At 32.5% G+C, this 26,892-nt stretch overlaps 3 long non-coding RNA genes across 4 annotated transcripts in view; 1 reads left to right on the top strand and 2 right to left on the bottom strand.

Annotated features, from left to right (window-relative positions):
- The window catches only part of LOC127717966 (uncharacterized), a 53,125-nt gene that overhangs the window by 1,204 nt on the left and 25,029 nt on the right, over positions 1 to 26,892 (bottom strand). Inside the window, exons 6-7 of the long non-coding RNA XR_007989491.1 lie at positions 6,100 to 6,219; positions 1,595 to 1,686 (exon numbers count right to left, since the gene is read on the bottom strand). This is a non-coding gene — a long non-coding RNA (uncharacterized LOC127717966). The remainder of the gene's footprint in view (positions 1 to 1,594; positions 1,687 to 6,099; positions 6,220 to 26,892) is intronic.
- On the top strand, positions 8,856 to 15,691 carry LOC127717971 (uncharacterized). 2 transcript variants are annotated; one of them, XR_007989496.1, is made up of 3 exons: positions 8,856 to 9,108; positions 14,017 to 14,266; positions 15,496 to 15,691. It is a non-coding gene; the product is annotated as an uncharacterized LOC127717971 (long non-coding RNA). The 2 variants fall into 2 exon arrangements; XR_007989497.1 differs by lacking the exon at positions 8,856 to 9,108 and adding an exon at positions 9,759 to 10,328.
- Positions 16,580 to 23,874, bottom strand: LOC127717973 (uncharacterized). Its single transcript, XR_007989499.1, has 6 exons — positions 23,293 to 23,874; positions 22,837 to 22,908; positions 21,879 to 21,985; positions 20,028 to 20,107; positions 17,672 to 17,909; positions 16,580 to 16,656 (listed from the first exon to the last, which is right to left on the bottom strand). It is a non-coding gene; the product is annotated as an uncharacterized LOC127717973 (long non-coding RNA).

Here is a 26,892-nt window from a genome sequence, read left to right on the forward strand (position 1 = left end):
ATCCGGTGAACAGGTAGTTGAGGGCCGATGGATGTGAAAACACACCACACAGTACAGCATGCTCATATGAAGCTAGATTTTAAATTTCAGAAAACTGTTCTTGGAGAAAATCAATAACTGATAGTATACTCTCCTATGCAACAGAAATACACACGCTTAAAATTTTCCTTAATTGGGTTTGTTTCAATTCAGATACTGGTAAAAATAACTTCTTTTGAGATCTAATTTTAATCTACATTTGTAAAGGAGTAAAACATCACAAAAAAAAATAAATGTAATTTTAATCAATCACATTTGCCAAAAAATTTCAAATTTATATACGGATCCTTTGAAAGCTTTGAAATTTAAAATAATCAAAAAAAAAAATTCTAAAAAATGGGATGTAATTTAAATCAATTACAATTGCCCAAAAAGTTCAAATTTCTTTACGGATCCTTTAAAAGCTCTGAGATTTCAAAAAATCCAAAAGAGTCAAGGGACTGATGGCAACTAAAACGCTTCTATCAAAGGACATATGTAAAAATTCGGTCGGACAGGCAGACAGTTCCAATACGCCTATATGGCTGCCTCATTGGCAATATGATAATGATGTTGAAAAGAATAAATAAATTGGATTTTGTTTCTTAGCATAAAATGTGCAGTTCAAATGATCTAGGCCGTACGGTGACGTATAGTTGTTTAAGAGAGGCAAAAGATACCAAAGGTACATTCAAACTCGTAAGTCGAAAATAAACTGACAACGCCATGTTAACTTCTATGTCTTTTAGTCTTTTGGTGGAGAGTTGTCTCAATGGTAATCATATCACTTCTTCTTATTTTTATATAACCAGTATTTTGTCATCATGAAATCGAATACTAGTACATACGTTCTTAAAGGTGCATTTCAATTAATTTTTCAAAAGTAAACCTACGGGAGCTGTGCATAAATGTTAATAAATATAGCATAGTGCATGGTATTATTATAATTTAGTTATTGAATGAATGATATCAAAAATAGGAGGGAAAAGGAGAAATCTTTCACTGATTCAAATCTAAACTATTACAACACACCTTGCTTCAATAAATACATTTAATAGGGAAATTATTTTGTTTTTGTTGAAATTCTTGATTCTAATATCTAACTATTCATTAGATCAGATATCGCTTGAATTCACACACAGATTTCAAAGTGCACTCTATTTGATACAATATATTACATCCTATCAAATCAAATATCTTCAGAGAAAGTATGACAACAAACGGGTCAAAAGATGGAAAAACTAATATCATTCTATGTAATATCTTTCATTCGTAGACGGTATACAATAACATCAAGTATAATGATTCAAATGTAGGGTTTATTCATCACCTTACATTATTTTTTTCTCTCTCAGAAATGAATACGTACAGAAATCCAACAAAAAACCACCCACCAATGTCACAACGAAATCAATTCTTTTGCAGTTTTATTAATTTATGTTCTGTTTTAACTGCAAGGCCAATTCTACAAATACATACAACATTTACAAATTGTATGTCTGAATAGTATTTAAATGTACTGAAAAGGATAGAAACAAAAACTTTAAAACAAAAGGGAAAGTAACCTGTTGCTTACCTTCATTTACAACTGAGCATACCGTATCTGACATAATGGCTATTATGAATGTTCAGGTACTCCTGTCTCAGTTCTAAGCATTTTCTCTCCAGCTGCAATTAAAGTTACCTATTAGTAAGGTACTTATTAAATGATAATTGACATGCATTGTATTGAAATGTCCATGTATTGTTACCTTACATATTGTTTCCAGTTAAATTTATGTGATTACTAATAATCAAATAGCATGAAAAGAGAAGGTATGAAAATGCCATTTGTTTTCCCCTTTAATTCAAATATGAAAATAATATTATAAACCTAGCATTTGCCAGTTTTTAGATGTACAAACGACATTAGTTTAACAGGTATCGTTATTTATATTATCGAATTTGTCTTAAATATATGAAATAAGGCTTCAAAATTCCTAAATATAGAGCATAACTCCAATACAATGCTTCGCTTGGCGCAGCTTGATACGACCGCAGAGGTCGAACCATGAACTGGTGGGGCAAGTATGAACACTACATTCAAGCTTAAACAGCTCTGAATTTGGATTGTGATTGAATATTTGACACAGCATAGGTTTGTGACACAAAATGAGTGTGGTCAAAGAACTGAAAAATTTGAAAGTTCAACTTTCCTTTTGAACTATGGAACCTTGAGGTAAAATTTCATAGAGATCCATACTCTTATACACAAATTATTGTCCTGAAACATGAAAAATGCATCATTTTGGCCCTTAATTACTAAACAGTTACGACAATAACCCTCAAAATAAATCCCAACCTTCCTATTGTGGTATGGAACCTTGTGCTAAAATTCAACAGAGATCCATACACTTATACTCAAGTTACATGTATTGTCTGTGAACCAGAAAAATAATTGTTTTTGTAGGCCATTTTAGGTCCCTAATTACTAAACAGCTACGACAATAACCCCCAAAATAAATCCCAACCTTCCTTTTGTGGTATGGAACCTTGTGCTAAAATTTTATACAGATCCATACCCTCATACTCAAGTTATTGTCTGCAAACCAATGTGCTGTCTATGAACCAGTAAAAATGCTTCTTTGTGGCCCCTTTTTGCCTCTAATTACAAAACGTCTATGACAATACACCCCAAAAACAATCACAACCTTCCTATTGTGGTATGGAACCTTGTGCTAAAATTGCATAGAGATCCATACACTTATACTAAATTTATTGTCTGCGAACCAAAATGTCTTCGGACGCCGAAATCGCCATAACATAAAACGAGCGCAAAAAACTTTGCAGTCGTATAAAAACTGCCAAAACGGCCTCATTTTGTGACCCTGTTATTATTACTAAAGATAAAAACAAAAGCTTAACACCAACAGACATAATTGTGCCACAAAATAATTTTTTATAGATATGTAAATGTCGGTAAAATGTCTTTTTTGGTAAAGCTTTTGCTCATATCCATTTTATCCCAAAAATATGCACAAAATGGTAATTTTTTGTATAATATGTAAATTTAAATATGTTTATGACATCATCGTGACAACGCAAGTGATCTTTCTACACCAAAGTTTCAATGTTATAAAAACGCAAAGATACCAGGCCAAAAATTGGGTACGCCAGCCTCTCGTTCCGTCAACATTAGACACAACCGTGGCGCTCGATTCAAAAGAGATGGAAGGCCAATTCAAATTCGAAGATGAGAAGCAATAAAGATCAAAAGGTCTGAGAAGTTGTGTCAAATTTTGCTCAAGTAATCTAGATAATCCCCAGAGTTACGAATAATCTAACATTGTATAATCGGTAAATTTACAGAAAATGAAAACATCATGGATATTTCATGTCAACACAGCACAAAAGAACAAACTACTGAGCTTCTGGTACCCTAGGAGATAACACGCCCATTAGCAGTGGCATCGACCTAGTAGTTGCAACAACGATTCAAAGATTCCTGGTCATTTATCCACAAAATCAACATAATTTTGAAAGTCTTAAATTTAGTATTTTTGCAATTTCAGGGGCTAAATAATGGTTCTTGTCATATCTCCTTCTTTGACTGTATTTTGCAGTTTCTTGTTTTATGCTATTTTGAGAATCAGTTCATCTTTGAATACTAAGTACTGAAAAGTATGGCATCTATGAAAGTAATACACAGTATCTTGTACACAAGTGTTCGTGTTTGCTGTTCACTGGTACATTGGACTTATTATTAGTGTTTTGTTGTGGGAACGGCAGTTTTTTGTCGATCTGATTGGTCCATAAGTTACTGGTACCTATACTAGGACACGAAATTTGATGAGAGTCTACCAAAGTATCAAAGCAGATGTGTTTTTGAAATATTTCGTGGTTTCAGATAAAACGTTATTCAAAACCGGTTACTTTTTTAAACTAGAATCACGTAAAAATCATCAGTTCAGCGAAGTTTCTAAGAATGTGGCCTTATTGTTCTCAGATACATTTTTTTAATATTTACCAATCAGAAGAAAGAATAAAATGCTCGACAGGGCGCAGCTTGATACGACCACAGAGATCGAACCCTGAACAGTTCCGGCAAGTATGGACAAAAAATTCAAGCTTGATACAGCTCTGAATTTGGATTGTGATTAAATAAACACAGCAAAGGTTTCTGACACAGTATGAATGTAGTCTAAGAACTTAAAAAATTGAAATTCGACATTTACCTATTAGGGTCCAATATCCAATATATATATATATATAAATAAGAAGATGTGGTATGATTGCCAATGAAACAACTCTCGACTAGAGACCAAATGATATAGAAGTTAACAACTGTATTTCACCGTACGGCCTTTAATGAGCAAACCCATACTGCACTGTCAGCAAAAAAGGCCCCGAAATGACAAATGTAAAACAATTCAAAGAGAAAACTAACGGTATGATTTATGTACAAAAAAATGAACGGAAAAACAAATAAAATATACAGCAACAAACGACAACCACTGAATATAAGGCTCCTGACTTAGGACAGGCACATTCAGAATGTGGCAGAGAATAAAATGTTTCTGGGCGCCTCCACCCCCCCCCCCCCCCCCCCCCCCACCTTAACCTCGGACATTGGCGTAACATAACAACATATGAACGAAACATGGTTAGATTCAGCAAATAAAAAAACCGCAAGCGTTAAATTGTTGTTGAAATCAAACAAAGTTTATTTTGAACCTTTTTTTTACCTCAATGTGGACCAATTCGATAACGGGGCCCAAAATCCAAAATCTAAATACATGTTTAGATTCAGCATATCAAAGAATCCCAAGCATTTTATTTTTGTTAAAAATCAGACAAAGTTTAATTTGGACCCTTTGGACCTTAACCTTTACCAATTTGAAAACGGGGTCCAAACATAAAAAAATCTAAATACACAGTTAGATTCGGCATATCAAAGAACCCCAAGAATTCAAGTCTTTGAATGAAACCGAATTATAACCCATTGAAATTGGTAAAGAAATAATCAATTTATACAAAGTATTATAAAAGTATTGTGTTGGCCCCTTTTCCTAAACAGTTAGAGCCATAATCCCCAAAATCAATCCCAACCTTCATTTGTTGGTATGAAACCTTGTGGTACAATTTTATAGCGATCCATAGAATTATACTCAAGTTATTGTTCAGAAACAAGAAAAATGCTTGTTTTCGTCATCTAATTCAAAAACGGTTAGGACAATAACCCCAAAAATCAATCCCAACCTTTCTTTTGTGGTATGAAACCTTGTGGTACAATTTCATAATACTCAAGTTATTGTCTGGAAACCAAAATGTCTTCGAACGACTTCGTCGACGACAACAACGCCATACCATTATACGACTGCAACAATTTTGTGGTCGTATAAAAATGTCTCAGACGGTCATGTTTTATAACACTAAAATGATGATGATTATCTATAAACAGTCATTTATATATTATCCCATTGTAGCTGGACATATATTCATGTGTTCATCTTCTTTACTGATATTGCGTGACCAACAAGTCAGTGAAGGAGATGACAACATGCTTAATCGATTCGTGCGATTTGCACATCGATGAACTACTGTCGCCTAATTCATGTCTATTGGTAGCATCTAAGGATACTTAGAAGACAAACATCTTTCCTCGATTGTCAATTGGTTAAAATGGATGTGTTTTCATAGAGCAATTTTTGAAATGTTAACGGATCACGGACACCAGAGGACGCATGACTAGGGATTGCAATAGATCAAATGGCCGGGCAGAAGTTAGTTGTTCATTGCTGGAGGTGAAACGGATGTGTATTCATAGAGCAATTTGTGAAATGTTAACGGATCGCATACACCAAACGACACATGTCTAGTGATTGCAATAGATCAAATGGCCAGGCAGAAGTTAATTGTTCATTGCTGGAGGTAAAATATTAGTAATCTTATTGAACATTTTGGTGCTCCATTTCATGTAGGAAACATCTATTTCAAATTTCCATTCGCAATAAAATTATCACCCGTATGATGTCTGACAACTTACTTTTTGTATGTTTCATTAAAATGCTTACAATTAATGCAAAGGTAATAATAATGTACCTGTTGAGGACTTCGTTTTTCGTTTATAGCAAAACACTATAACAATAACAATAACAATAAATAGGCAGCCCGTTGGAATTATACTTGCTATCAATATGGTCTTTAACATGTGATCCTTTTCTGAAAAAGTAACCAACACTGTAAATAGATCTTTGAATATTGTTTTTATTGGTATAAATATTTATTTTGTTATTAGTAAATTAAAATCATGCTAAATAGTTTTGTTATACACATATGCACATTAACGGTACTGCAATTTGTTGATACCCTTATTTTGGAATTGCACAAGGTCATGTTTTTCCTCTGACTGTTAATGACGTCTTTACACTAAATCCATTGGATGTTTAATGTGTACTAATTGATATTTTAATCTTAGATAGATAATTTTTCTATTAGTTTTTATTGGCTTTGAACTAGCTGTTAGTAACTGCGAGTACTCTCAGATCTGTACTTAGTGTCTTTTTTGTTGTTAGAGATGAGGGATGGATAAATACCCTGCCACGTCCGGTTTTTGCTTTTATTTGATGTTGTTTCTGCTTTGTATCGATCTGATGAGTTAGCCTTTTTCAACTGATTTTTATAGTTTGTTCTTATGTTTTACTGTTACACCACTGTCTCAGGTTGGGGAGGGTTGAGCGCTCACAAGCATGTTTAACCCCGCCACATTCTGTATTTGCCAGTCCCAAGTCAGGAGCCTGTAGTTCAGTGGTTGTCGTTGGTTCTTGTCTGTCATATTTGTTTTTCGTTAAGTGCTTTCTTATAAATTAGGTCGTTAGGTTTCTCATTTGAATTGTTTCATGTTTTTCATGTCTGAGCATTTTATAGTAAACTATATGGTTTTTTCTCTCATTGTTGAAGGCCGTACGGTTGCCTTTAATTGCTTACATCCACTGTATTTGAACTTTGGTGGATAGTTGTCTCATTGGCAATCATACCTGATCTCCTTATTTTTATATGTAGAAAAATAAGATAAGTTTGCGTAAGTCTATGCAACATTGGCATATAAGATAGACAAAAAAAAACCAACAAAAAAACAAAGCAAAAAAAAAAACAAAAACAAAAACAACAACAATCATGTGTTTGTTTTGCTAGAATGATTTTAACATGATTTCGGTAGACTGAATAGAATCTTCTCAAACAAATACTGTTATGCGGATAGAATCTCTATACAATTTGCCATTTCACAATATATAAATATTAACGATACCTAATTGCAAAAGGTAAGTATGATTGTCCAGAAATCCAAGCAATGGCATATGACTGCTTCTAGACTGCGAATGATTGCATTTATTTTCACATAAATCTGACAAATTACCTTCTGCTTTCGCTGAATGAATAAAAGATTTTATCAATTCTACAAATTATAAAATTCCATTCTTTATAATTATCAAGAATTTAAATTGGGTTAGTTTTATTTTACAAATCCCTCTCCCACAAAAATGGTACCTATTCAAGATTTGTTTATGTTATCGAACTCAGCCGTTGTTCTGGTGAGGGGAAAATTCATCCAAGTTCAATAAAGACAATCAGATGTCAGTGAATGAACTTATTCAATTTATTCAATTGCTGATGCCAGAGATCAACCACAGTCTTTGTTGCGTTCGTTTAAATCTATACTATTAAATGAGAAGACCTCATTTTGTGTGTCGCTTCTCTTCTTTCCACAATAAATTATTCATTATGCCTGTGTGTCCTGTAGGTACCATGCATAGTCGCATTTGTCATCCTCGCTTATGATTATTCCGTTTGGGTTATTTTGGGTGGACAACGAAAATAAAGGCGTCCAGATATTGTTTCCGTCATCGGACGGACTTTTAAGTCAAAGACAAGACTTCCGTTTAGGACTGTTTAGGGAAAACGGTATTATTTGTTCTGCCAACGGCGAAAATACTAACATTTTCTAAATTTACCACTTTTTATAATAAAAACCCCGATAAAACAATTATGTTTGTTGTTCGTACTTTTTTATTCTGTTTTGAAAATTGAAGCCAAATAGTATCATGACTAACTTCCAATGGAGCTTGTTAATGTTATCCATGCCCACTGTCATTTTACACCAAATTTATGAAATTTTTGAAGTCTTTTCGAATAATTCTCTAGAAAATATTTCAATAGGTTTCAAAATTTATATTGTAAATATACACACTGCAGTTATTCATAGATAAATAAAAAAAATATATTGTACCCTAACATCCAAATACAGCGCTCCTAAGTTGACTTCCTTCACCTGCCTTGGGTACACAAAAGGCCAACCTAATGCTTGGAAAATGTAATAGTACCGTTTTCCCTATACTGTGACATAAAGATATAAAGATTTCTTATGACACCATTAATGCAATACTTGGTTATTGTGAAAACCTTGGCTATAATAAATACTTTTATGTTCCCATTACTTAACGAAACATGGATCATTTAATGTCCCCATCCCTACATGCTGGTTTACCTCTTTCTCTACTTCTTTGAGATAAGGCTTAATAAACAACCTGTATCCAATCATATCTTATCTTATTTAAAAAGAATAATAAACAGTTCCATTTAAACAGATAAAAATAACAGTTCCATTCAATTTGTATTCATTTCATCAAAAAATTTACAACATAAGCACAAACTCAAGATTTTTCATACTAATCTCCATTCCATGCTTTAGTATATGCCATATAGTGGTTCAAAGTTTCAGAGCTTGTTATAAAATCCAATATTCTGTCTTGAGATGATGAAAACATAGATATTAGACACTTTCAACATTAGATATGCAAAATACTCAGCTGTAAAGTTGCCTTTGTTGCCTGTATTAATCTATGAAAAAGCTGAATTATGTCCCTTGGGAGTATTAATTTCCAACAAAAGTCCTTTCAAACAGTAGAAAATGAAAAATTATATATGCCTGATATAATAAAAGATAGAAACTACAAAATGAAGCACTATTGAAATATTTGCTGCATGAATTGCCAAGAATATGACCAATTCTTTACACAGGAGAGTATAAATTCTATCTAAATTTAGCCTCAAGTGGGCCTCTTTTTTTCTTAGATGGACAATTTTAACACTGAAAATGCTTCTAGTATGACCAAATATTGCCATACTCCATAAACAGTACAAACTTAACCAGACAATTTCCCATTTTAATAGATTATGTCTACAGAAATACCCAAGTGATACATTTAGGGAATTACACAGCTAAAAAGGCAAATATTTCAGTTAAAAATATTTGTCGAGACTTGAATTCTGGTGTTTCCAATTGAATTAATCATTGCGAAAGGTGAAAACAAATACAAAAGAACTATAGTTTGGTGCATTTTATACAATATAGTTAATATTGAAATCCTAGAATAAAGTTTTATATCAGTACCCATCAATTTGACTTATTATGATGACTCAGCACTTTTCTCAACACAGTATTGTTCTCAGTGAAAAAATTCTATTCTTTGTGATAAAAATCGAATGTACTAACCAAAAGCTTCAAAACAGTATACTTTAACTGAAGTCTGATTGATTTTGATTTCCCTTGCTATCTTCAGTATACTGCGACATAATGATATAAAGAATTCTTATGACACCATTAATTCAATACTTGGTTATTGTGAAAACCTTGGCTATAATAAATACTTTTATGTTCCCATTACTTAAAGAAACATGGATCCTTTAATGTCCCTATCCCTACATGCTGGTTTACCTCTTTCTCTACTTCTTTGAGATAAGGCTTAATAAACAACCTGTATCCAATCATATCTTATCTTATTTAAAAAGAATAATAAACAGTTCCATTTAAACAGATAAAAATAACAGTTCCATTCAATTTGTAATCATTTCATCCAAAATTTACAGCATAAGCACAAACTAAAGATTTTTCATACTAATCTCCATTCCATGCTTTAGTATATGCCATATAGTGGTTCAAAATTTCAGAGCTTGTTATAAAATCCATTATTCTGTCTTGAGATGATGAAAACATAGATATTAGACACTTTCAACATTAGATATGCAAAATACTCAGCTGTAAAGTTGCCTGTATTAATCTATGAAAAAGCTGAATTATGTCCCTTGGGAGTATTAATTTCCAACAAAAGTCCTTTCAAACAGTAGAAAATGAAAAATTATATATGCCTGATATAATAAAAGATAGAAACTACAAAATGAAGCACTATTGAAATATTTGCTGCATGAATTGCCAAGAATATGACCAATTCTTTACACAGGAGAGTATAAATTCTATCTAAATTTAGCCTCAAGTGGGCCTCTTTTTCTCTTAAATTGACAATTTTAACACTGACAATGCTTCTAGTATGACCAAATATTGCCTTACTCCATAAACAGTACAAACTTAATCAGACAATTTTCCATTTTAATAGATTATGTCTACAGAAATACCCAAGTGATACATTTAGGGAATTACACAGCAAAAAAGGCAAATATTTCAGTTAAAAATATTTGTCGCGACTTGAATTCTGGTGTTTCCTATTGAATTAATCATTGCAAAAGGTGAAAACAAATACAAAAGAACTATAGTTTGGTGCATTTTATACAATATATTTATTTTTTGAAATCCTAGAATAAAGTTTTAGACAGTACCCATCAATTTGACTTATTATGATGACTCAGCACTTTTCTCAACACAGTATTGTTCTCAGTGAAAAAATTCTAGTCTTTGTGATAAAAATCAAATGTACTAACCAAAAGCTTCAAAATAGTATACTTTCACTGAAGTCTGATTGATTTTGATTTCCCTTGCTATCTTCAGTATACTGTGACATAAAGATATAAAGAATTCTTACGACACCATTAATGCAATACTTGGTTATTGTGAAAACCTTGGCTATAATAAATACTTTTATGTTCCCATTACTTAAAGAAACATGGATCATTTAATGTCCCTATCCCTACATGCTGGTTTACCTCTTTCTCCACTTCTTTGAGATAAGGCTTAATAAACAACCTGTATCCAATCACATCTTATCTTATTTAAAAAGAATAATAAACAGGTCCATTTAAACAGATAAAAATAACAGTTCCATTCAATTTGTATTCATTTCATCCAAAATTTACAACATAAGCACAAACTCAAGATTTTTCATACTAATCTCCATTCCATGCTTTAGTATATGCCATATAGTGGTTCAAAATTTCAGAGCTTGTTATAAAATCCATTATTCTGTCTTGAGATGATGAAAACATAGATATTAGACACTTTCAACATTAGATATTCAAAATACTCAGCTGTAAAAGTTGCCATTGTTGCCTGTATTAATCTATGAAAAAGCTGAATTATGTCCCTTTGGAGTATTAACTTCCAACAAAAGTCCTTTCAAACAGTAGAAAATGAAAAATTATATATGCCTGATATAATAAAAGATAGAAACTACAAAATGAAGCACTATTGAAATATTTGCTGCATGAATTGCCAAGAATATGACCAATTCTTTACACAGGAGAGTATAAAATCTATCTTAATTTAGCCTCAAATGGGCCTCTTTTTTTCTTAGATGGACAATTTTAACACTGAAAATGCTTCTAGTATGACCAAATATTGCCTTACTCCATCAACAGTACAAACTTAACCAGACAATTTCCCATTTTAATAGATTATGTCTACAGAAATACCCAAGTGATACATTTAGGGAATTACACAGCAAAAAAGGCAAATATTTCAGTTAAAAATATTTGTCGCGATTTGAATTCTGGTGTTTCCAGTTGAATTAATCATTGCGAAAGGTGAAAACAAATACAAAAAAACTATAGTTTGGTGCATTTTATACAATATAGTTAATATTGAAATCCTAGAATAAAGTTTTATATCAGTACCCATCAATTTGACTTATTATGATGACTCAGCACTTTTCTCAACACAGTATTGTTCTCAGTGAAAAAATTCTATTCTTTGTGATAAAAATCAAATGTACTAACCAAAAGCTTCAAAATAGTATACTTTAACTGAAGTCTGATTGATTTTGATTTCCCTTGCTATCTTCAGTATACTGTGACATAAAGATATAAAGAATTCTTATGACACCATTAATGCAATACTTGGTTATTTTGAAAACCTTGGCTATAATAAATACTTTTATGATCCCATTACTTAAAGAAACATGGATCATTTAATGTCCCCATCCCTACATGCTGGTTTACCTCTTTCTCTGCTTCTTTCAGATAAGGCTTAATAAACAACCTGTATCCAATCATATCTTATCTTATTTAAAAAGAATAATAAACAGTTCCATTTAAACAGATAAAAATAACAGTTCAATTCAATTTGTATTCATTTCATCCAAAAATTACAACATAAGCACAAACTCAAGATTTTTCATACTAATCTCCATTCCATGCTTTAGTATATGCCATATAGTGGTTCAAAATTTCAGAGCTTGTTATAAAATCCATTATTCTGTCTTGAGATGATGAAAACATAGATATTAGACACTTTCAACATTAGATATGCAAAATACTCAGCTGTAAAAGTTGCCTTTGTTGCCTGTATTAATCTATGAAAAAGCTGAATTATTTCCCTTTGGAGTATTAACTTCCAACAAAAGTCCTTTCAAACAGTAGAAAATGAAAAATTATATATGCCTGATATAATAAAAGATAGAAACTACAAAATGAAGCACTATTGAAATATTTGCTGCATGAATTGCCAAGAATATGACCAATTCTTTACACAGGAGAGTATAAATTCTATCTTAATTTAGCCTCAAATGGGCCTCTTTTTTTCTTAGATGGACAATTTTAACAAAGAAAATGCTTCTAGTATGACCAAATATTGCCTTACTCCATCAACAGTACAAACTTAACCAGACAATTTCCCATTTTAATAGATTATGTCTACAGAAATACTCAAGTGATACATTTAGGGAATTACACAGCAAAAAAGGCAAATATTTCAGTTAAAAATATTTGTCGCGACTTGAATTCTGGTGTTTCTAATTGAATTAATCATTGCGAAAGGTGAAAACAAATACAAAAGAACTATAGTTTGGTGCATTTTATACAATATAGTTAATATTGAAATCCTAGAATTAAATTTTTAATAGTACCCATCAATTTGACTTATTATGATGACTCAGCACTTTTCTCAACACAGTATTGTTCTCAGTGAACAAATTCTATTCTTTGTTATAAAAATCAAATGTACTAACCAAAACCTTCAAAATAGTATACTTTAACTGAAGTCTGATTGATTTTGATTTCCCTTGCTATCTTCAGTATACTGTGACATAAAGATATAAAGAATTCTTATGACACCATTACTGCAATACTTGGTTATTGTGAAAACCTTGGCTATAATAAATACTTTTATGATCCCATTACTTAAAGACACATGGATCATTTAATGTCCCCATCCCTACATGCTGGTTTACCTCTTTCTCTACTTCTTTGAGATAAGGCTTAATAAACAACCTGTATCCAATCACATCTTATCTTATTTAAAAAGAATAATAAACAGTTCCATTTAAACAGATAAAAATAACAGTTCCATTCCATTTGTATTCATTTCATCCAAAAATTACAACATAAGCACAAACTCAAGATTTTTCATACTTATCTCCATTCCATGCTTTAGTATATGCCATATAGTGGTTCAAAATTTCAGAGCTTGTTATAAAAACCATTATTCTGTCTTGAGATGATGAAAATATAGATATTAGACACTTTCAACATTAGTTATGCAAAATACTCAGCTGTAAAGTTGGCTTTGTTGCCTGTATTAATCTATGAAAAAGCTGAATTATGTCCCTTGGGAGTATTAACTTCCAACAAAAGTCCTTTCAAACAGTAGAAAATGAAAAATTATATATGCCTGATATAATAAAAGATAGAAACTACAAAATGAAGCACTATTGAAATATTTGCTGCATGAATTGCCAAGAATATGACCAATTCTTTACACAGGAGAGTATAAATTCTATCTAAATTTAGCCTCAGGTGGGCCTCTTTTTTTCTTAGATGGACAATTTTAACACTGAAAATGCTTCTAGTATGACCAAATATTGCCTTACTCCATAAACAGTACAAACTTAACCAGACAATTTCCCATTTTAATAGATTATGTCTACAGAAATACCCAAGTGATACATTTAGGGAATTACACAGCAAAAAAGGCAAATATTTCAGTTAAAAATATTTGTCACGACTTGAATTCTGGTGTTTCCAATTGAATTAATCATTGCGAAAGGTGAAAACAAATACAAAAGAACTATAGTCTGGTGCATTTTATACAATATAGTTAATATTGATATCCTAGAATAAAGTTTTATATCAGTACCCATCAATTTGACTTATTATGATGACTCAGCACTTTTCTCAACACAGTATTGTTCTCAGTGAAAAAATTCTATTCTTTGTGATAAAAATCAAATGTACTAACCAAAACCTTCAAAATAGTATACTTTAACTGAAGTCTGATTGATTTTGATTTCCCTTGCTATCTTCAGTATACTGTGACATAAATATATAAAGAATTCTTATGACACCATTAATGCAATACTTGGTTATTGTGAAAACCTTGCCTGTAAAAAATACTTTTATGATCCCATTACTTAAAGAAACATGGATCATTTAATGTCCCCATCCCTTCATGCTGGTTTACCTCTTCCTCTACTTCTTTGAGATAAGGCTTAATAAACAACCTGTATCCAATCATATCTTATCTTATTTAAAAAGAATAATAAACAGTTCCATTTAAACAGATAAAAATAACAGTTTCATTCAATTTGTATTCATTTCATCCAAAATTTACAACATAAGCACAAACTTAAGATTTGTCATACTAATCTCCATTCCATGCTTTAGTATATGCCATATAGTGGTTCAAAATTTCAGAGCTTGTTATGAAATCCATTATTCTGTCTTGAGATGATGAAAACATAGATATTAGACACTTTCAACATTAGATATGCAAAATACTCAGCTGTAAATTTGTCTTTGTTGCCTGTATTAATCTATGAAAAAGCTGAATTATGTCCCTTGGGAGTATTAATTTCCAACAAAAGTCCTTTCAAACAGTAGAAAATGAAAAATTATATATGCCTGATATAATAAAAGATAGAAACTACAAAATGAAGCACTATTGAAATATTTGCTGCATGAATTGCCAAGAATATGACCAATTCTTTACACAGGAGAGTATAAATTCTATCTTAATTTAGCCTCAGGTGGGCCTCTTTTTTTCTTAGATGGACAATTTTAACACTGAAAATGCTTCTAGTATGACCAAATATTGCCTTACTCCATAAACAGTACAAACTTAACCAGACAATTTCTCATTTTATTAGATTATGTCTACAGAAATACCCAAGTGATACATTTAGGGAATTACACAGCTAAAAAGGCAAATATTTCAGTTAAAAATATTTGTCACGACTTGAATTCTGGTCTTTCCAATTGAATTAATCATTGAAAAAGGTGAAAACAAATACAAAAGAACTATAGTTTGGTGCATTTTATACAATATAGTTAATATTGAAATCCTAGAATAAAGTTTTATATCAGTACCCATCAATTTGACTTATTATGATGACTCAGCACTTTTCTCAACACAGTATTGTTCTCAGTGAAAACATTCTATTCTTTGTGATAAAAATCAAATGTACTAACCAAAACCTTCAAAATAGTATACTTTAACTGAAGTCTGATTGATTTCGATTACCCTTGCTATCTTCAGTATACTCCCATACAGAAAAAATGATAGGATGGACAACTGCATTGCTCAAATGGCCGCCAGTTGAGCAAACAGTTGAGGGCCAGTTGAAGGCTAGCTGGCCATCAGTTGAGCAAATAGTTGAGGGCGAGTTGAGGGCTACCTGGGTTTTTGCCATGCAAATTAGGTAGCCCTCAACTATCAATTGCTCAACTTTATGCAAATTAGTTGAGCAAGGTTGAACAAAGTAAAGCAGTTGAGGGCTAGGTGTCCAATAGTTGAGCAATTAGAGTTGAGGGCTACCTAGCCATCAGTTGAGGGCTAGGTGGCCAATAGTTGAGGGCCACATCATTAAAAGTTGAGGGCTAGGTGGCCAAAAGTTGAGGGCCATATAATTAAAAGTTGAGGGCTAGGTGGCCAATAGTTGAGGGCCAGGTCTTTAAAGGTTGAGCATTAGCTGGTCATTGCTAATTCAACTGATGACTACAAATTGTAGAAAAAATTCCGGAGCACCTGATTTCACTCCCGGTTTTTAGTGGAGTTCGTGTTGTTTCTTATTTATGATTTTTAACTGTTGATGTAAATGTCTTTTGGTTTATGAGTCTTTGTTTACTCCTTGGTTTTGATTGTTATTGTCTTATATAGCCAAAATACTGCTGAAAGATCTAAACCGACAACAGACTACATGACAGCTTTATCCTTGCCTTTTAAAAGTTATCTAGTAAATTAAATCTAGTTAACCCTGCAGCAATATTAATTTTTATGCAAGAAGAAGTTAAATATATATTGAAACATTGTTTAATGATGAAAATATGCTTAAATGTTCTTTTCATTCTTTTTCATTATTTTTCTGCCGCTGTCCATTTTCTCATTTATTGCTCTTGTCACATCTGTTGGCAGCATCTTAAAATGGATAAGACCAAAGTCTGAAAGTAAAAAGAAATTAAACCTATATATATATATAAATATGATAACTAAAAATGTGATAAAACACTGTAAAATTAATAAGACGACATACCGGTAATCATATAATTTTTTTTTATTAAATTATCATTTGCATTAAAAGTCTGTTCTGTATTGCCTATGTTTAACCAATTATACAAATCAATTAAACAAAACAAATGTGGATAAATACATGACTAGAAGGTTTTTGATACTTTGCTTCACTATTTGAGAAAAAAAAAAATGGTATGAAATTATTTTTACCCACTATTTTAATCTGGTAAGCAAAGTTTATAAGGAATGACTGTAATATTTCTTCTGTCTATGAAGAAATAAGATAAAAAAATGTAGTGCACACTGAATAACCCGTGTAGCGTAGCAGGTTATTTTAAAGTGTGCACCCCATTTTTAATATTATTTCCAATAGACAGAAAAAATATTGCAGTCATTTCTTCCAGTTTAATTTTAAATTCCCTTTAAGACCTTTTAAATTCAGAATGATGTCTTCATGATTGATCACTCTATAGTTTAAACAAGAGGCTAGTAAAATTGCTCTAGCTATATCTAAGCAAAATTGTTTTTAATTATAGTTTAAGGTCTTCATAAAATTTCGTTTACTCTAGGTACTGTACCTGCTCATTTAATCATAAAACAATTTTTTTCCTTAAAAGGTTCAACCCCTCCCCTTGATAAACCAAAATAGCACAGGTCAGTACAAAGAGGGGTATTCAAAGGGCACATTGCAAAAATACACTAACAGTAACAGAAAGTGTTGTTAAACTAGAAAATTGGATTAAAACTATCAAACAAACCAAAACAAATTTTGGTTTTCAGCATGCTTATAAACTAAGCTATTCTTTTTTAATTTAAGCACTTTGTACCATTTAAACTACAAAAACAGGATATAAATTGGCCTGTGTTTTAAAAAGTATATCATGTACACTGAAAGTTTGTTAGGCATGTAAATCCCATCAGATATAAAAGGTCAAAGAAACTTACTTTCAACACTTGTCATGACTCCACCTAGTGGGGTTTTGGAGAAGGCAGAAGTGCCTCCTTTTATTCCATATTGCTCTGGGGTCAGAAAACAGTCGACCATCATTTTCAAAGCACATGGCCGATCTTTCTTTCTGAGACTGTATAGTGTGTTTTTATACCAATCTGTTGGTACTGCTAGTGGACTACCTTCTACCAAAAACTGGTAGCCAGATGGCATAGGCGAGTTCTCATCTAAAATCTAAAAAATAAAAACATGTTTGTATAAAGATTTTTACTTCAAATTATTTGCTATATAGGTAATATGGGCATGACTGATATCATATTCAAGGGAGATAAATCAGCCAGTTGTCCAGACAGTACACAACATTTGCATTTTATACATTGTTTCATGGTGTAAACAATAAACGTATTTACACTTTTGGTATTTAGCTGTATTTTGCCTCCGAATGACCTTATATCACCTCCAAATAACCGTTTAACGTCAAGCAACAATCACTTTTTAGTTGTGACGTCAAATGTTTTGAATTATGATGTCAAAGTTTACGGGAACCTGAGTGATTATATGCAATGGCGGACAAATTTGCATACAAGTGTAAATACGTCTATACACAGCTAGGACACAGCAAATTTGAATAACTATATACGACTGAATAATTTATTGTCTTGAATATGTGAAATAGTTGGAAAAGCTTAACATAACAACTTTAACATTGAAATGCTGACATGATGTCATGGAGTTTCTTTCAAATATACTTTTACATGTACTAGTAATATTTGTGTTTATTGTCAAATATTGTCACTTAAAGTCTCTCTGTACGTGTTTGTTATTGTCTTAAATATTTGTTGTTTTGCTTTAAAACTAGAGGCTAGCTCTAAAGAGCCTGTGTCACTCACCTTGGTCTATGTGCATATTAAACAAAGGACACAGATGGGTTCATGACAAAATTGTGTTTTGGTGATGGTGATGTGTTTGTAGATCTTACTTTACTGAACATTCTTGCTGATTACAATTATCTCTATCTATAATGATCTTGGCCCAGTAGTTACAGTGGAAAATATTTTGTAAAAATTTTACAAAAATTTAAAAAATTTATGAAAATTGTTAAAAATTGACTATAAAGGGCAATAACTCCTTAAGGGGTCAATTGACCATTTTGATCATGTTGACTTATTTGTAGGTCTTACTTTGCTGTACATTATTGCTGTTTACAGTTTATCTCTATCTATAATAATATTCAAGATAATAACCAAAAGCAGCAAAATTTTCTTAAAATTACCAATTCAGGGGCAGCAACCCAACAACAGGTTGCCTGATTGGTCTGAAAATTTCAGGGCAGATAGATCTTGACCTAATGAACAATTTTATCCCAGTCAGATTTGCTATAAATGCTCAAGTTTCAGAAATATGAGCCAATAAAGCATTTTACCCTATGTACTATTTTTAGCCATGTCGGCCATCCTGGTTCGAAAGCGGGGTCATCGGACACATTTTTTTAACTAGATACCCTAATGATGATTGTGGACAAGTTTGGTTAAATTTGTCTCTATAGTTTCAGAGGAGAAGATTTTTGTAAAAGATTACAAAAATTTTCGAAAAATTGTTAAAAATTGACTATAAAGGGCAATAACTCCTTAAGGGGTCAACTGACCATTTTGGTGTTGTTGACTTGTTTGTAGATCTTACTTTGCTGAACATTATTGCCGTTTACAGTTTATCTCTATCTATAATAATATTCAACATAATAACCAAAAACGGCAAATTTCCTTACAATTACAAATTCAGGGGCAGCAACCCAACAACGGGTTGTCAAATTCATCTAAACATTTCAGGGCAGATAGATCTTGACCTGATAAACAATTTTATCCCATGTCAGATTTGCTCTAAATGCTTTGGTTTCAGAGATATAAGCCAGAATCTACATTTTACCCTATGTACTATATTTAGCCATGTCGGCCATCTTGGTTCGCGGGCGGGGTCACCGGACACATTTTTTAAACTAGATACCCCAATGATGATTGTGGCTAAGTTTGGTTAAATTTGGCTCAGTAGTTTCAGAGGACAAGATTTTTGTAAAAGTTTACGGACGACAGACGCCGGACGAAGGACGCCAAGTGATGAGAAAAGCTCACTTGGCCCTTCGGGCCAGGTGAGCTAAAAAGTTATCCATGCATATATTTTACATATAAAATTGAGAATGGAAATGGATTATAGATTAAAATAAGCTTGGTCAATCACCAGTCATTCCAGACAAAAATGGCTTTAAAGGTGAGACTCTGATGAGTGACGCAAGCTCAATATATAATAGGCTTTCATAAGCAAAACAATTTAAATGGCATAAAAAAATTAATGATATACCTTGTATTCTGTAGTGCAGAGTCTACCCCTCATCCGTTTATTTATGAGATTTGTTTCCAATGGCTCCAGAGGTCTAGCAACTGTAAAAATTGATAAATTTTAAAATCAACACCTATGAAATTAGTGTTGGTATTGTCATACCAGTTTATGGAATCCAATTATCTTTGATTTTGATATTTTTTAAAATTTTATGTAGAACATCATGAACATAATTGTGTAATGTCAGCATATTTGAAAATGTATGGAAAAAATACACATTTTGATATGTATTCATTTATGTTGTCATACATGTAACATACAGTTCAAGGGATATAAAGAAATGGTGTGAATATAGGTCATGCTTTTATCAATTTATTCTCCTCTTCCAGGACAAAATTATTTTGAATCTTATAAAAAGCAAAATCATACATGTATGTTATATGGCTTAATTAATTTATTAGCAACAGTTACACTGATGAGACGTAGGAATTTGAAATGTGTATCTGTTGCATTTTATTATATTAGAACTAGGAGTTCTTCAAATGTTTTCTTGAATAATTTAATTTTGGATGTAACACGTCTTCTGATAGGCTGACGTGGTTTTAATTATTTACCAGCTCATAGACATAATTTTGTCATGTGACCGTGACGCCATCAAAGTTTTTTCATGATTTACTCCGCTTTGAAATGGAATTAAGAATTAAGTTATAAGAAATGACTGGAATGTTATTCCTGCCTACTTGAAATAACATAAAAATGGGGTGCACACTTTAAAATAACACCCTACGCAGGTTATTCAGTGTGGAACACATTTTTTAATGTTATTTCTTCATAGACAAAAAAAATATTCCTATAATAAGATTTAATTTCACTATAGCAAATTCAATATACAAGACAAGCAAGATCAAAACAGCACTGTTTTGTCAGAGTATCAAGCATAAAACTTGTATAAATATTCTTCCAATATTCAAATTGATATACCACATGTGTGCATGCATAGCACAGGAGCACTAATGAGAATTGTTTATAGGAAAAATTACCTGCACCTTTGTTACTGTCAGTGTCCAGTTTCATGTTCGCAATTTCCTGCTAAGCATTGGCTAGTTGGATTGTAAGAACTTTAATTTTTTCCTCTTTAGCATGACAAAGAGTGCAGTTATAATTAACATTACTACTTGTATTAGTTGTGCTCAACACAGAGTTAGAATGGAGGTCACCAGGATCTTCTATAACAGAGTCAGAATCATGACAAACAGATACATCAATTTCACTAGTGTTAGTGCTTTCATTCATATTAGTAAGCGACTGGTCATTTTGAATTTCAACTTCGTGCATAATTTTGAAAGGGTTATATAGACTGCAAGTGCTTGTGGGTCTCATTGGCTGAGGATGATGCAGGTTTGAAAAAGTGTTCCCTTGGTATGGATTACTTAGAATAGAAGAATTTTGCCAGTATGGTGGAAAACTAGGATAACTGGTTTGGAAGTTATTAGCAAAAGAGTCTCTGTTGTTATACTGGTTAAACATGGAGTTCTGATGGTAAGGATATGAACTTACAGGTCTGTGTAGATGGTTAGTTTGCATGCTAGGATTAAAGTTAGATTGGATGTTAGATGTTGGATTTGAATTAACTAACAGATTGTTAAGATTGGATTCTTCAAGCTCAGTCTGGGTGTTAGTTGCATTCTGGGAAGCTAGACACACTTTCTTAGGAAGGATTACTTCAGGTTGCTTGTTATGTTCTGGATTAGAGGAAATTATTTTAGACTGGCTGCTGGGGGATGGTTGCGAACTAATAATAGGATTGTTAATTTCACTAGGTGCATGTTCTTCAGACAGGTTATCAGAATTAGAAGGGTTTGTATTATCTACCTGAGGCTGATCATGCACATTCCTGATCTGTGAGAACATGCTTTTTGCTTTTTCATAAGCCACTTTTCCTCGTAGTTCAACTTTCTTTTTATTCTCTTCCCTGATAACTGAAAAAAAAGTTTCATTAAGTTTTTTTTACCGTTACAATTTTGTCAGGGCTAGCTGACAAGTAAAAATAATGTGGCAGGATAAAACTGTTCAAACACTGCAATATACATAATTAAATCTGAAAAAATATTTTATTGTAATAGCCCAATTACCCATTTATAAATACCGTTTTACAAAGTTTAGGAATAATGCCAATTATGTTTATATTTGATTTACTGTAAGGCCAAAAAAAAATATATGTCTGTTTACGGTTACCCGACCTACCCTACTTTTAAGCGCCGACCCTAAGTCATTTTATTTCCGTCGTAAAGTGAAAAATAAACTGAACTCGTGTCAAAAGCGAAGTTAGTGTTGCAAATGATATAAATCAATTGCCTGATACATCCCAATGTTCACAATCGTGAATATGACAGCTGTTTTAAGGAAATTCGCAACTCGTGTGATGAAATTAACACTTTGCCGCCATTTTTTTCCAAGGGAAATAATCCAATCATCAAAAATACGGGTAAACTCGGCCCATGATCAACTCGGACCACGACAAGTCGAAACGGCATGACTCAAAATCATGTCACAAAAAATAAAATAAAATGAAAATACCGACCTACCTACCCTATTTTTTTAAAGTATGTAACCTTAAACAGACATATATTTTTTTTGGGCCTAATAAAAAAATATTGTTCATTCTTTGTTTAGTTTGATCATTCTGATAAGTTTTAATTGTACAAGGCTGTCTCTGACACCAGACGTCAACTGATAAGAGATTACAGAAACCTTTGCCAGAGGAATTCTTTTAGTAAGGGCTTTTCCAGTAATTCCTTTTAACCTTATTTTTCAATGCAATTCCCCTCACCTTTTTTCTTGACTTTTAAGTTGTCATCAAGTGTTTCACTAACACTTTTTTCTTCTTTATTATTATTTTGGCCTGTAATAGAATGAAAATGTCCTAATTAACCAAAGTATCACTCGCCATTAAGGTGGAAATAAAATTGATGGAAAGTTAATTGTTGATCGAGCACAATGAGAACTTTTTCTGTTTCGACAAGTTTGATCAAATTCTTTTAATTCTGTTGTTTTGGAGTAGAAATTTTAAATGTCTCTGCCAATCAGAGTTCTGTTGGCCATCTTGGATTTTAAAAGTAACAACAAGCGGTCAGGACCATGTTAGAATCAATTCATACAAATTTTGTCATATTCTGGTCAGTGATAAGAGATTACAGAAACCTTTGCCAGGGGAATTCTTTTAGTAATTAAGGGCTTTTCCAGTAATTCCTTTTAACCTGATTTTTCAATGCAATTTCCCAATTACCTTTTTTCTTGACTTTTAAGTTGTCATCAAGAGTTTCACTAACACTTTCTTCTTCTTCATTATTATTTTGCCCTGTAATAGAATGAAAATGTTATGATTAACCAAAGTAACACTGGCCATTAAGGTGGAAATAAAATTGATGGAAAGTTAATTGTTGATCGAGCACAATGAGAACTTTTTCTGTTTCGACAAGTTTTATCAAATTCTTTTAATTCTGTTGTTTTGGAGTAGAAGTTTCAAAAGTCTCTGCCAATCAGAGTTCTGTTTGCCATCTTGGATTTTAAAAGTAACAACACGTGGTCAGGACCATGTAAGGATCATTTCATACAAATTTTGTCATATTCTTGTCAGTTGTTTCAGAGAAGTGTTAATGTTGACAGTTATATGCACGTACATCAATTCAGAGGCTAGCTTTTGCAGTTTTTAAATTGGTTTTGGAAAAAGGAAAATCAATTGCCATATATTTATGAAGCTTGAGAAAATACAGTTAAAGTACTTTCACATTCCTTGCAGTAGTAGCTTTTCTTTTTCTTTTTTTAGCTGAAATCAGCTTTTTGGCCAGCTCAAAACTTGTTTTCTCTTCGGCAGCTGAAATAATTACAGAACATGTTAATTCATTCATATTATCAAAATGTTTGCCAGTAACAAGCCAAAAGTAGTTTGTAAACATACATTGTATATATATATATATATATATATATATATATATACATGTTGTATAAATATAGTATATTTTAGACGTAAATATTTGCACTTGTTTGAAATTTTATCTGAAGATAGAGTTCGCGAAAATGGTCGGTCCAGTCGGTCCTATCGGTCAAAATGAGGCGCGGACCAGTATTTTGAAGGCTAGTGCCGGTCCCAATGACCGATGCATTTTGAAACAGGCCGAGGGTTATAAAAAAAACATTTTCATGGTCATCCTGTTGATATGTTTGTATAATGTAAGTTAATTAAATTCATGTCTGTTCCTGGAAGTCAAAAAGTTTATCATGTTGACACTGGGGATGGCTTGTGTTCTGTAACCCCCTCCCCCTTTGGCAACAGTTTAAAATGTTTCCTAGACAGACATGAGCTTATTCTATACTATAACAGACCCTTACTTCAGTTAAAATAATTACAAGAAAAACCTTCGGTTATGTGGCAACCAAGTGTCTCCCCCTTTTTCCCTATCGTCCTGTTATACGACATTTTTACTGAAATATCATTAACAAGTTATATATTCACTTTTATAACATGTATGTATTAATAGTTTAAAATGCTTAAATTGTATCGAAACAGACCTTTTTTTTACGACAATTCAAATAATTCGGGAAAACCTTCCAATGACTTCATCATTGTTTTTCAAAAGTCAGTCACGTGATTATACGGCCATTCAATACTCTTCGGGTCTTATCGATTCTGTACAATGGTAAAAAAGATAATATATGTTCCGGAGGAACGGGTGCTCCAAATTTGGAGGAAAGAACAGAAAGACGAGATTCCGTGTTTATAATAAAATTTTAAAAAAATCTATATTTATCATGAGTTATAAATATCGCCTGTAACAATTCTGGTCCATATAAAGCATGCAAATTTTTTCAAATGACAATGGTTGTCCTGATTTCAGTTCCACATTTGCTCCGTTGTATGTGCTGTCTATATTAACCACTCCGAAGTGTAGATCTTGCCAAAATATCACTAACCAGTCATTGTCTGGAAGTCCTTCATCTGGTGCAATTTTTGTTACTTTATCAAGGTCAGAATGGTCTTTTAACTTGGACAATAATGCGTTCGGTTGTTCTGCCATTTTCAGTGTTCCACAAATCGGGCGCCAAAGATTGCGTACGTTTTCTGGAGAAGATCAAGATCGTGCTCCCGAGAGGCGCTTGTAAACATGAAACGGAGTCAACATGGTTCAGAAAATAATGTAGAAGGTATAACATTTGTCTATTATGGTAAATCAGAGATGATTATAATACAGACATGGTAAATTACAGTGGCGGATCCAGAATTATCCAGAATTTTTCATAAGTGGGGGCCCACTGGCTGCCTTAGAGGGGGCCGCTCCCGTCACGCTTCAGTGATTCCCTATGTATCCAACCAAAATTTGTCCACAAAAGAGGGGGGTTGGCAGCTTTACTTTAGATTATAGAACTTGAAGACAAATCCAAAAACAAACACAGTGTTATACATAAAAAACAGATAACAAATTAAATAACAATTAGTTGACATTATAAATCGACTGAAAATACAGGGTCATGCATGGCTTTTGATGGTCTAAATAATTATGACGACTTGGAAGGCTATTTTAAAGTTTTACTTTGACACTTTCCTGTCGATGTAAGGCGTCAAAAAAAAATATTAGCCTTTCAAGATGTCATAATTATTTGGACTAGGCTTTAAATTGGACAGGCATGTACAGAATTGGGGGCGGATCCAGCCATTTTAAAAAGGGGGGGGGGGGGGGGGTAGTTCCTAACCCAGGACAAAGGTGGGTTCCAACTACATGCATTGATCGTCAAAAAAGGGGGGGTTCCAACAGCCATGACATGTTGCTAGATGCCAAATATTAAATTTTAAATGAGAAAAATATATCACACAGTGTTGAAGCTAACTTGACCAAGAGACATTGGACCACTTTGGTCACATTACGGATGTATAAACATGACAAATTTTTTTAAAATTAACATGTGCATATATATATTCATTTATTTTTTTAAATATTTGATATATCTTTCAGGTAGAAAGAACAGTTGTGAAATAATGCCTGCCAAAAAAGTCAACAAACTAGGTTATGTTCGACCAAAATCATACAATTCAAAGTTTGCGAACAAATCAGAACCAAGTACATCTGCAACAAATATCTGGGATCAAAATTTAGAACATAATGCATTTGATCACACATCAGATGCAGATACCGGTAATGATTTCACTGCCCTTACAGCTGTTTTTTCTCCACCAAATACCATTGAACAAGATATAGGACATTCAACAGTTGATGAACTGCACATATCAGAATCAGATAATGATTTTATTGCGGTTATGAATTTGCATGAACATAGTGAATCTCAATCCATTGATTATTTGACAGATATTAATATTGAAGATGATATACAGAATTTAATTAACAATCATAGGGTAGAAGATGTATTTGATATGAAACACACACAGGAATGTAATAACCACACAGAGGGAGAGAACATTGAAGTTCAATTTAATGATAATGATGATGATGATGATGATTTCTGCACATATGATTGGTTTAACCAGCTTGATTTGGATAATGAAGATGTTGCTGCTGAATCAGACTTACTAAGTAAAGAATATGTGACTGAACAGGAGTCAAGTGAAGAAGTCATATACCCAGGACATTATTTGACAGTTAAAATGAGTGTATTATTAATATGGATGTATGTTATAAACCATTGCAGCACAGTAGCTCAGTTGGCTGATACGTTAACACTTATTGGATTTCACTGTTTAGTTCCACATCCTGCTTTAAAGAGTGTATACATGTTAAAAAAATATTTTGCAAATATGAAGTCTCCTTTGAGAAAACATTTTTAGTGTAGTTCTTGCATGACAAGCCTTGAACAAAATGTGAAAGTTTGCCCAAAT

This window comes from Mytilus californianus, unplaced genomic scaffold, assembly GCF_021869535.1.
Source record: "Mytilus californianus isolate M0D057914Y unplaced genomic scaffold, xbMytCali1.0.p SCAF_10, whole genome shotgun sequence".
Classification (NCBI taxonomy): Eukaryota; Metazoa; Mollusca; class Bivalvia; order Mytilida; family Mytilidae; genus Mytilus; species Mytilus californianus.